General features: G+C 38.1%; 1 non-coding gene across 1 annotated transcript; it reads right to left on the bottom strand.

Annotated features, from left to right (window-relative positions):
• Positions 1–6350: 6350 nt before the first annotated feature.
• TRNAD-GUC (transfer RNA aspartic acid (anticodon GUC)) lies at positions 6351–6422 on the bottom strand. Its single transcript has one exon. It is a non-coding gene; the product is annotated as a tRNA-Asp (tRNA).
• Positions 6423–6755: the final 333 nt, after the last annotated feature.

The raw sequence follows: 6755 nt of genomic DNA on the forward strand, positions 1-6755 counted from the left end.
CTTGCTGGACAAGGTTCGTTCCATGATGAGTCGTGCTTCGCTACCTATCTCATTCTGGGGGTATGCCTGTCACACCCTAAAACCGGAACGGCGGAAACATTCGGGGGTGGAGGACGTCATGTACAGTATCACAACTGCATAGTAGTAAACAAGCAACAACATCATCCATTGCATTAATAATATAATTTCATACAAGTGTGTTCTGTGAAGTTTATAAGACACCAAAAATGTAAATAAAAAATAAGAGAGGAGTCTTGAACGAGCTCCATCTTCTCAAAACCTGGCATCGGTACCTGTCTACTGATGACCTGAGAATACAAGTTATTTTGAAAGAGTTTATCAACTTTAAAGCTGGTGAGTTCATAAGCATTTAGTGTCATTGTTTATATGAAAATGTTAGTAAGTACTTGATGTATAAGTTTGTAAATGTTTGTAAATGTTTGAATCTCCTAGAAAATCCTATATTTTCTACTAATCGTAGCCTTCTACCAAGGCATTAAATGAAATGTACGTTTGTTTCTTGTAAGAGTGTATATTTTCCCAAGTGTGACTATCATTAACCAAAAATATTGTTTTACATTACCTTTTATGTGAAAAGATCACAATGTGAATGCAATGGGGAAATAATAAAGTACTGTAGTGTTGTATTATAGTAACTAATGCTGTACTTTCTACCTTAAACCAATTGATATTTAAGGTATGATGTAACCTGGTTGTACCATACTATCGACTAATAACACGACGATGAAAGACGTCGGAAGAAATGACATTTGGCACCCGTAGACTTGCAAGTCCCACTGTAGCTAACAACAAGGTGTAGGATAGTCAATCCAGTATAGATCTATACGCAAATTCAGGCTCTCCCTCTAGGAGATTCTGGCTACAAATCGGGCCATGACAGGTGATGCCATGCCCCGAACGATGGTCCACATTTATGTTATTGTATATTTGTATATGTAATGTATGTATTGGCTGTATTGTATGTTCTCTCTGTCTAGTATGTATGTTCTATCTGTATGTTATTATTTGTTTCTCATCATAGTATTCTCTATCTGTATGTTATTGAATCATGTATGAACTGACTCTTTGTATGTTTCGTTGTTCTTGTATTAGTATTAGTAATTTCCTAAACTATACCTATTATAGTTTACTAGCAATGTTGTTTGTATAAATGAACATGATTGTATACCCTTGCTACCCAAAGGTATTTGAACTGAATGAAGGAACTTTTATATCTATATACATATACATAATATATAACTAAGATTCAAACGACCTTCGGACAAACAACCGATACCCTAAGTCCACAACCAAACGAGGAACAAGAAGTAAGGTGAGCTATCAGTCCTAAGTCCTTTCAATCCTACTTATATAACTATATCTATATAGATACACATTTGACAAAATATAAGTTTAAAAGAGTTTAATAAAAGTATTTAACATGTAAAAGAGTTTGTAAAACGATTTGAAGTAGTTTGTTTGATAACACAGTTTGAAAAGTAAGAAAAATCCACTTCTTGGTAGTTATTAATCACATGTGATTGATATAATAACTATAATAATTCAACTTGTATCCCCCCCCCCCATGAAAGCATTTAAAATCATTTAAAAGGTTGATTAAGGGGTATGAACTCACCTGTAGTGAGTGGTTTGGATGAACGGATGGTATAGGATGCTAGGTGTCAAGTGAAGACTTGAGCACACACACTGATCCTATTTAACATATAAAGACACATATATGTATCTAATTAGTGATTTAACAACTAATTTATCAAGAATAGGCACCCTAGAACATGGAAAACACTTTGATTCAGGTGTTATAAGTACTAAAGGGTTGCACCTAAGGGTTGTATGGCTTTACATTTGAGTTTATGGCCCATGGTAATTACCACATGTGTTTACGGCCAAGGGGTAATTTCCCCATGAGTTTACGGCCGTAAACTCATGGTATTAAGTACCAAGTTGTGTTATAAGGTCTTATAAGTCATAAGGAAGTATTCTTTGATCAAGTCTAAGCCTTAGGAAGGAAGGGTGGCACATATGCACCCTTAACTAGTGTTTACGGCCCAAGGACCATTTCTCCATGAGTTTACGGCCGTAAACTCATGGTATTTTGCACCATTTTGAAGTTTAAGGTCCTTAGTTCAAGTTGGAAGTGTTCTAGACTTGGTCCTAAGGCTTTGGAAGGGATTAGGGCTCATTTTCCCCCTTAATTAGGGTTTACGGCCCAAGGTGATTGCCTTGGCCGTAAACACCTTATGATCTTGTGTTCTTGATGTTTTCTAGGTGTAATCTAAGTGATTCAAGTACACAACAAGCTAAGGTAAGAGTACGTACAATATAGAAGCTTGTAAGGGTTTTTAAAGTCCAAGAACACTAGTGTGTGTTCTTGGTGTTCTTGGTGAAATGAAGAACACTTGAAGATCTATCAAAATGAAGAGATTTCATGGATGAAATCATGTACAATCACTAGATGTTGTAATATATCAACTAATCAAGGAAGGAAACACTTACAAAGTTGAAGATCAAGAAGAAAAATCGGATGATACTTCAGAGAGAATGACTTCTAGGCTTGAAAATGGTAAAAATGACTAAAATGGCTAAGTGTCATATTTATACCTTTAGAGTTTACGGCCGTAAACTCCATGTTATGGCCATAAACTCCAAACTCTTGGAGTTTTGAGACTTAAATGTTGCACAATAAACTCTAGAGTATAAGTCCTATAATTTCCTCTTGAAGTACTAGGATTTAGAACACTCAAACGACTCTAAACAGTGCTAAAAGTTAACAGAAATGAGTCTGACTTCTATTGCAGTGAATGGTTGTACAAGATAGAAATTTCGAGTTGTCACAATGCCTTAGAGACTGCCGCCCATATCCTTAACTTAGTACCTACAAAGAAGGTTGCCAAAACACCTCACGAGATGTGGACTGGGAAGGCTCCCTCGTTGGCACATATCAAGGTTTGGGGTTGCGAGGCTTTCGTAAGACGAGAGACTCACGACACGCTCGAACCTCGTAGTGAGCGGTGTATTTTCATCGACTACCCACATAAATCCTTTGGGTATCTATTCTATAGACCGAGTGACAATGTTGTCTTCGTTGCGAGGAGAGGGGTTTTCCGAGAGCAAGAACTCATAAGCCAAGGAGACAGTGGGAGGCAAATCGATCTTGAAGAGCTTCAAGAATCGAACGATGAAGGAACCTCTAACACAGGCGCTCAACCTGAGGAGGAAACTCCTGTTAAACCGATTGACGAGTCCTTACCTCTTAGACGTTCCAGTAGAGTTAGTGTTCCACCTGTGCTATATGGTTTTCATATAACAAGTGAAGGTGATACGTTTATTAGTGACGGTACACTAATAAATTTGGATGAACCTAACAGCTACAAGGAAGCCATGGCAGGCCCGGAGTCTGCAAAATGAAAAGAGGCTATGGACAGCGAGATTCAGTCCATGTATGACAACCAAGTATGGGATTTGGTTGACAACGAGCCAGGTCGTAAGACGGTCGGGTGCAAATGGATCTTCAAGAAGAAGACCGACATGGATGGGAAAGTACACACTTATAAAGCGCGATTGGTTGCGAAGAGATTTACTCAAACTCCAGGAGTTGACTATGATGAGACCTTCTCGCCAGTTGCGAAGATAAAGTCTATTAGGGTGATGCTAGCCATTGCTGCATTTCATGACTATGAAATATGGAAAATGGATGTCAAAACCGCATTCCTTAATGGGAAGTTGGCTGAGGATGTTTACATGAATCAGCCAGAGGGTTTTGTCGATGCGAAGCATCCTAATAGACTGTGTAAGCTTGAGAAATCCATTTATGGATTGAAACAAGCGTCTCGCAGATGGAATCTTTGTTTCGACGAGAAAGTCAAAGAGTTTGGCTTCCTGCGAAGCGAGGATGAATCATGTGTATATGTCAAAGCCAATGGGAGTATAGTTAGCTTCCTCGTATTGTATGTCGATGACATACTACTCATAGGAAACGACATCCCAACCCTATAGGAAGTTAAGTCCTGGCTTGGGAATTGCTTCGCTATGAAGGACCTCAGAGAGGATGCCTTTATTCTGGGAATAAGGATAGTGAGAAACAGAAGTAAGAGACTAATAGGACTTAGTCAGAATACTTACTTGGACAAGGTACTAAAGCGTTTTAGTATGGAGAATTCCAAGAAAGGGGAGTTACCAATCCAAAGTAATGCCAAGTTAAGTAAGACTCAAAGTCCGATACTGAAGTCGAGATAGCCGAGATGAGCCGAGTACCTTATGCTTCCGTAGTTGGCTCGATCATGTATGCTATGACTTGTACTCGCCCTGATGTGGCCTTCGCTTTGAGCATGGTCAGCAGATATCAAGGGAACCCTGGCAGAGCACATTGGACCGCAGTCAAGAATATTCTGAAGTACCTTCGGAGGACCAGGGAATGGTTTCTAGTCCTCGGTGGGAGTGATGACTTAAGAGTGCGAGGGTATAGTGACGCCAGTTTTTAGACCGATCGAGACAACTACCGGTCTCAATCAGGCTGGGTCTTTACCTTGAATGGAGGAGCAGTGACTTGGAAAAGTTCCAAGCAGGAGACCGTAGCTGATTCAACGTGCGAATCAGAGTACATAGCGGCGAGCGAAGCGTCAAAGGAGGAGATATGGTTGAAGAACTTCATTGGAGACCTTGGAGTTGTACCAGTCATAAAGGAGCCTATGGAGATATTCTGCGATAATGAAGGAGTGGTGATATGTGCATATTTAGCTATATATTTCTTATAGAATTTTAATACTTTTTGGATAAGTTATTGAAATTAATGAACAAAAGGTGCTTAATTAGTTTAGAATTTCATTTTCAGCAATAAAGACATGCTTGGATGGAAAAGGAAGCGGATTTAGCAATTGGAAGCTTGGATCTTGGATTTTGAAGAAAGAAGGATGTTGCTGGACAACTTGACCCCTCGACAGTGTTTTGGCCATATCTCATGAACTGTAACTCTGATTGACGAGATTCAAAATGTTCTGAAAACTACACACAATTTAGAACGAGTTTCGTGTTTTGAGAAAATGTTGATTCCAAATGGACTCGACGATTTGGCCATCAACTCGACGAGTTGGTCAGAAGTTTCGCGATTCTTGACGCTGGCTTGCCATACACGGGATTTTAAGTGATGAACTCGTCGAGTCGGTCACTGGAATCGACGAGTCGTCCCTGTTTTCAGAATATATATATATATATATATATATATATATATATATATATATATATATATATATATATATATATATATATATATATATATATATATATAAACGCTTCTTATTCGAACCGTAACTAATGGGGGAAGCCTTGGACGATTTTTGGAGGCCAAAAGGGTTCTTGGAGCTTTAGTTTTCGAGAATTCAACCCTAGATTTTAATTTTTAGAAGATTAAAGGCAATTTAGGTTTAATCTTTACTTAATCTTTCGTTTGAACTATGTGTGAACTATTAGATTTTGTTTTTGAGTTACTTTCTGCTGTAATCATGAGCTAAACTCATATCTTCTGTTTAGGGTAGATGAATTTATGACTATGTGTTGATTTTTGTGGTTGGATTAATTGAAATTGGTGAGTTTGTTTTGTTAAGCTTGTTAAAGATCCTCATGTGTTAACAACAACTAGTTTATGTTAATTAACCAGCATATTAAGTTACATGAACATCTCTTAATTGCTAATCTCATATGATTTGTGTGAAAACATTGTTATATGCCTAGGATCAGCGAACGTAAAACTAGGGTTAACTAGAAAATAGGTAAGTTAATGTGCGAGCTTGTGTGACGAACCATCAACAAGTGGTTAATTGAATAAGTAATTTGATTAGCTACTACAAGTCTTACTTAACCCAAATCAATAAACTAGGAAACCTATTAGTTTAATCAATTGGCCACTGTTTGAATTAATTTGTTTTAGTAATAACGAACGTGAACCTAATCACATTAATCGGTAGCCAATAACAATTAATGCATTGCACTTACCATAAAATCAACCATAGGAGTAAATGAGTCGAACCTAAACAGAAGCCTTCTCCATTATTGAACTTAGTGATTGTTTATTTGCTTTAGCTGTTAGTTGCTTAGTTTGAGTTCTATTTCATTGTTAAGTTTATAGTCTTGAAAAACTAGAGAAACCCCCTTTCTATTACTTGTTTTATTTAGATAATATTAGCATTTATTTTAATTGTTTACCGTTCCATGTGTTCGATACCCTACTTGCTTGAACTATATTACTAATCGATAGGTACACTGCCTTTCGTGTGTTTATTTTGTGTCTACATTAGTAGGATTAAAACTAGTTCGTTTAACACACATCAAGTTTTTGGCGCCGTTGCCAGGGATCGAACCCGGGTCACCCGCGTGACAGGCGGGAATACTTACCACTATACTACAACGACCTGCTATAAAATTTAACCAACTAGTTATAAAATTGACAGAGGTGACTCGCCGAGTCGGTCACTGGACTCGACGAGTCACCTCTGTTTGTGAAAATCTGTATAAAGGGCATTCCTGCCCGATACCCTAGCATATAAAGAAACGGTCACTGGACTCGACGAGTCACCTCTGTTTTGTGAAAATCTATATAAAGGGCATTCCTGCCTGATACCCTAGCATATAAAGAAACCCTTGGAGGAGAAGCTGCGATTAGAAGACCTGCTAAGGTGCTGGAAGCCAGAGAATCAACCCTAGATCCAATTTTGGGGAGAATCAAGGCAAATTCAAGTCCATTC

This window comes from Lactuca virosa, chromosome 4, assembly GCF_052849685.1.
Source record: "Lactuca virosa cultivar CGN04683 chromosome 4, Lactuca_virosa_CGN04683_v6, whole genome shotgun sequence".
Classification (NCBI taxonomy): Eukaryota; Viridiplantae; Streptophyta; class Magnoliopsida; order Asterales; family Asteraceae; genus Lactuca; species Lactuca virosa.